Below are 6,071 nucleotides of genomic sequence, written 5' to 3' on the forward strand. Positions count from 1 at the left end.
CTAACCGCCTCCAAATCATTACCAGTATCTCCTATTAGCGTTTACACCATCCTGGCCAACTTCAGGATGCATCTCAGGTCCTCCCTTTCCATCCCAGCTCCTTCTGTGTCAACCTGAACATTCCTCAGTTCACTGCAGGATACCAAGGCTCCTCTCCTCACCTGTAGCTCTGATTATGCTCTAGACCTTATCATCAGCATGTGGCTCTGTTCTGCCTTCAAGTTGCCACTCTTGCCTTTGTGTTCTTTCTCTTCCCCACTCCTGCTCTGCTTTAACCGTATGGAAACGTCTGTGTAGGCTTCACTTCATCTGTTCCACCCACTCTTGACTCTGTGATCAGCTGCTTCCATGCGGCCCTCGCCACCATGCCGATGACTCCCCCCACCCAGCCCTCACCACACGCGCCCTACCAGCCTAGCCCTGGATTGCCCCCACAGTCCGCCTTCTCAGCTCCTGCTCTTACGCAGGGCACAGGTACTAGTGGAGAAAATGCAAAGAGTCAGAAGTTCATAATGCTCACTTCAAATGGACCCCTGCCCCTATCCAGCCATCCTTCCTATCTACTCTGGCCCAATGGCTTTCTTTAATGACTCTTCTCTATTTGTACCAAATACTCATTCTGACCACAGTATCCTCATTCTTGTAAGGGGTCCTTGCATCTTATTTTCTTGACAGGAGCCAGGCACTGGTCTGCGTTTTCTCATCTTTGTTCTTCTTTCCAGATTCTAAAATATCCTTCCTCCTCTGAGCTAAAAATGAGCCCTTCCCCTTTCCTGAGAGGGTTTTCTTCTATAATGATATCCTCACCTCCTCCCATAAGTAAAATCTTGATAGTTTTAAGGGATGTATCCTGAGAGTTTCAAAAACCTCACTTTTTGAGGACCTCTCTTGTATATAATTATCTCCATAAAATAGAATACCTGAAACACAAAAGTGATGTCTTGAGACCCTTAAATAGTTTTATAAAGTACTCCTTCTAGGCCTTAATCTACTTAATGCTCTGTGTGATTCTTGACTATTGGCCAACCCTTCCTTGGTCTTTTGTTGTCATCCATGATTCTGTGATTTTTCCCTGGTGTTTTCTTATTAATTGCATCATCTCTTTCTCTCCCTATGGCTCTTCTTTCTCTTTCGTTTCAGCACTACCTAAAGCTCATTCCTTGTTCCTGATCTTTTACATTTCTTCTTTATGAATTCCAATCACTTGTTTCAATTATCCTAAGGTTACCCCCACTTGGAGAACAAACTCAACACAGCGTAACTCAACTCAACACAGGAGGGCCATCTTCTTAATACTTGGCAATCCATCCTCAGCCAGAATGCCTCCAGAAATGAAGGTCTTACCTCTCTTTATATGGCATCTTTTTTCATTTCTGGAGAGCTCTTTTGTGTAAAGTGGTTTGTGATATGTGGTTGAATCTGACTCCTGGTTATTTTGAGACATTGACTGCTTTTCTGTCCTCCAAAGTAGTATTGAAAAAAAAAAATCTTCCCTCTTCTTTTTTATAGTCCTTAGCAATACTCTGTTGTCTCATACTAATCTCCTTTTAGTCCCTCAGACCCCAAACCCCAGAAGCATTTTTGATTCTTCCTTCTCCTTTGGTCCATACAGTAAACAAGTCACCAAATACTGTAAGTCTTGTTTTGAAATTTCTTCTGTAGAAATAACATATTTCAAGGTAAAAGAATGAAATATTCTAAAAATAATAACTCATCTCAAACTAATTTATAAAGATAATGCGATAATGATAAAAATCCCCAATGCATTTTTTCTCCAAAAGAGTCAGTGCAAGTATTCTGAAGATTCGACTGAGATAATAAAAAATATTCCAATAAGGAAGACCAATAAGGAGAGATTAGCCTTATGAGTTATTAAAACAAAGTTAGAGTTCTAAAAATGGTGTGGTACTAACTTGGACATATACAGATGGATCAATGGAACATCATAAACAATGCAGAATTATAGTTTATTAAATATAAAAATGTGACATATAAAAGAAGAAAATAAGTATCAATGAGGAAATTAAAGATTACATAGCAATAATTCTGGAATCACTGGCTGAGAATTTAGAGGAAAATCCAAATATAGATTGTCACTACAAATTGGATGAAGTCTATATGAGATTAATGGATTTAAAAAATAAAGCCATAGAAAAATAGGAAAATTACTTGAATAGTGGTTAAATCTCTGAACACTGAAAAACTTCTAAGATAAGAAGTATTGATGGTGCAGCCACTTTGGGAAAGATTCTGGCTGTTCCTTGAAATGTGAAATGCAGAGCTATTGTATGACATAACAACACTGCTAGATATATATCCGAGAGAAATGAAAACGTGTTCACACAAAAACTTGTACACGAGTGTTCGTAGCAGCATTATTCATAATACCCAAGAAGGGAAGACTACCTATGGCCATCAGTGATGGATAAGTGAAATATGGTATATTCATGCAGTAGAATATTATCTGGCAATAAAAAGGAATGAGGTACCAGTACATGCTGCAACATGGATAGACTTTGAAAACATGTAAGTGCAAGAAGGCAGTCTGAAAGTACTGCATATGGTATGATTCCCCTGATATTAACTGTCCAGAACTGGCAAATCCTTACAGATGCAAAGTAGATTAGTGATTGCATAGGGCTGGGGCTTGAGTGAAACTGGGGTGATTGCTAATGGGTGTGGATTCCTTTTGGGAGTGATAAAAAAGTTTTAAACTTGATAGTGGGGCTCGTTGTACAGTTCCATGGATGTATTAAAAATAGATGAGTTATATCAATAAAACTGTTAAAAGAAGAACTGAAGTCAGCAAGGAAAGTATCAACTTACTACATTCCAAAAATATGAATCTTATCCTCAATCCTTTCTTGAATGAGATAGGAGTATATACTGTTCCCACAGGGCAGGGAGATCAAATAAAGTAAGAACTGAAAAATTCTTTCTGGATTTCTTTCCTTTTTTCCCCCTTATCACCTATGGTAACACTCATTAAATTGTTCTGTAATCATATTTCACAGAAACTTACTTCAATTCAGTGAATCAAGTCCTTATATTTCTTTATGGAGTCTTCACCTCAGTGTCCTCTGTAACACACCTTGTCCAGAAATCAGTTTACCAGCAACCCCCTGGTGAGCTCCCAAGATGAGCCTCTTCATTTCCAAGGTGAACCCACTAGATGTTAATACTGTAGGTAAGGAATAATGATCCCAACTCAAACTTTAATTAGAGAAGAAATGAAATTTCTTCAAAGGGCACTTTAAGTGTGCATTTTGCTTAGGGAAACAAACCAGCGTGTCTTCTAAGAATAACACAGAGCATTTTGCAATTAAGCACAGGATTCGGAGTGAATAATTCAATTGTTACTGCTTTGCTGGCCCAGGCTGTTAAAACTGTGCTGGTTCTTCCCATGGGTCCCCTCCATTAGGAATTACAAAGCTTCATCTGTGGTACAGAAACGCCATACTCCTTCCCTTTTGTTGTGAAGTTTGTTCTGTCAGTCTTCAGGTTGATTTTTGGGGTTTTGAGAGAGATTTGATAGCTGTTCAGTTGTGTTCGAGGGATGAGACGAGCCTAGGGTCCTCCTACTACGTTGCTATCTTAGTTCCTCCCGAAGCGAGATGCCATACTCCCAATACAGGGCAATCTTCTTCCTCATTCTCCTGGCAAATCAATTCAACATTCTTTAGTTTTTCAAAGTAGAACTCCTTTGCTTTTCCAACTTGTCAGTGGTTTCAACACACTGACCTGTTACATTGATTTGGCTGCTTTGTCGTTTCCATTATGTAAGCCAAGATTCTTTCCCTCCAAGCCAGAACCTGTATTAAGAGTTCTTTGATTCTAAATGGACCCCTGAGGAGCTGCATGGTTGGTTTTTTCAGGACTGTAGCAACAAGGGAAGGTGCTCCTGACAGACCTTGACCTTGCTTAGCAAACACAGTAGGGTCACAATTTTGCCACTACACTTCGCATCAAAAATTTCTTGAGCCACTGGACAAATTTAAAAAGACTTGACTTTCCTTTCAATGATTTGTCCACAAAAATTATTTTGTCAACCTTCATTCTCTTAAAACTTACTTGTCATATTTTTAAATTCTGGGTATATTCATGTTCCAGCTTACCTTGGAAGTTAATTTCTTCAAAGCAATATAACCAGGGAACAGCATATTCACAAATGGACAGTAAGCAGCCTCCAAGCACGATTGTTCAATTTTTGTCAGGACCAACTGCAGAGGCTCATTCGTCCAAGCCATTATCACCTCCTCTTACTGGAAGCAGACTCAGAATTGGAATATAAAAATGGAATGGCATCCTTTATGCTGTGGATATAGAGACATACTTTAGAGATGCCACAGAAGTGGGTGACTGGCCATTTAGAAGGTCATCATCATTCAGGGTCTAATCTAATGTTGAGGCACCAGAAATAATTTTTTTTCAGTGAACTTGGACCTGATCATGCTCTGAGGAATGGGCTCATGTTACCCAAAGTCTTAGGGGACTGGTGTATTAAAGCTGGTGGGGTGGGGTACAACTAATGTGAGGCAGGGGAAAGAAGGGAGAAGGAAGGGGACAACTTGTTAACTTTTGTGCAAAGAACCCAGCTTGCAAAACGCATATCCAAGAGGGAGGGGCCTCTTAGGATATTTGGGAGACAAACTGGCCCTGGTATTTAAACAACCAGTATAACAGAATGCATAGATTTATGTACCAGATGGAGAACCAGTGATTAGAGGACTCATTGGCCTTCACTTCCTGAATCCCCACCAAACCTGTGTGTTTAGCTGAGCTGGGCATTTGCTGGCTGCCTGCTGAAGGGCAAGTGGCTGGAATCCACAGTTCCACACCGTTGTGTGTTCTGGGGTATCAGCCAGCCAGATGGAGAGGGCCCTGGGCCAGAGGCTATGAGGATGTGCAATAAAGATTGGGGCTCCATTGCCTAAGAGAGGGTGCCTATGGAACTCACTATGGAGGGCTGCCTCAGCTTAGTGGTGCCATCCTTCACTATGTCCCACATTTCCAGTTAGTCTTGTGTCTCATCTAGTTAAATACCCACTTCCTGGTATCTGCTAAACTATCCAGACCATGAGCATCCCCTGACCTGCTTGGACCACTTAACAGCTAAGCTGGCAACCTTCTCCATCTCCAACCTCCGCCCCCCAACGTCCCCCCCCCCCCCCCCCCCCAGTGAATTTCTGGCCAAGTACTCCATCTACTGGTGACACTTGATTCTCATAGACCGAGACCTTAAACCCAGCTGTCCCGGTACTTGACTAATACCTCGAGAGACTGTTACTTTAGGGAGGTTGCTCACAGTCCCTTTCTCCTATCACTACTAGAAATTTCAAACTATTGACAAAAAAATAATGTCTGTTAGAGGCATTATCCGTGAAGCGATAAGAGATTAATTAATTAATTTTTAAAAGATTTTATTTATTTATTTGACAGAGAGAGACACAGCAAGAGAGGGAACACAAGCAGGGGGACTGGGAGAGGGAGAAGTGGACTCCCTGCTGAGCAGGGAGCCAGACGCAGGGCTCCATCCCAGGACCCTGGGATCATGACCTGAGCCGAAGGCAGACGCTTACCGACTGAGCCACCCAGGTACCCCGAGATTAATTTATTTATAACCCAGACACTGATAGGGGGAAAGCAGAAACAAGATCCAGCTTCTCATCTTGGTAGGAGGGAAGCGCAACTAGTCAAGAGAGTGGCAAGAAAGGCCATCTGCCCTCCTTATTCAACCTTGTCCTAATTCTGACTGATTCCCCTAACTTGTAGCCTTCAAATCTGTGATTTGGTTGTCTGTTATAAATCCTTAAAGTTTATTGGGGAAGAAATAGCAAACCCAGAACATTGCAGATCATTAAACTCCTTCTATAAAAAAATTTAAAAAAATTAAACTCCCACTTGTGTGACTTGTCCAAAATAATGTTTTTACAAACTCCTGGAATCCTACAAACTTTAGACGACAAGGCAGTGTTGCTGGTTGGTTAGTCAGAAATGAAATTTAGGGTCAGGATTCACAGGATTTTTTAAAAAATCCATTCTGCAGTATTTTAAATACCACCTTGTAAAAG

The 6,071-nt window shown here is 41.0% G+C and overlaps 1 pseudogene; it reads right to left on the bottom strand.

Moving 5' to 3' along the window:
• Positions 1-3,459: 3,459 nt before the first annotated feature.
• LOC116625047 lies at positions 3,460-4,403 on the bottom strand (annotated as a pseudogene).
• Between the last annotated feature and the right edge of the window lie 1,668 nt (positions 4,404-6,071).

The sequence above is a fragment of the Phoca vitulina genome, unplaced genomic scaffold (assembly GCF_004348235.1).
Source record: "Phoca vitulina isolate PV1807 unplaced genomic scaffold, GSC_HSeal_1.0 scaffold72, whole genome shotgun sequence".
In the NCBI taxonomy this organism is placed as follows: domain Eukaryota; kingdom Metazoa; phylum Chordata; class Mammalia; order Carnivora; family Phocidae; genus Phoca; species Phoca vitulina.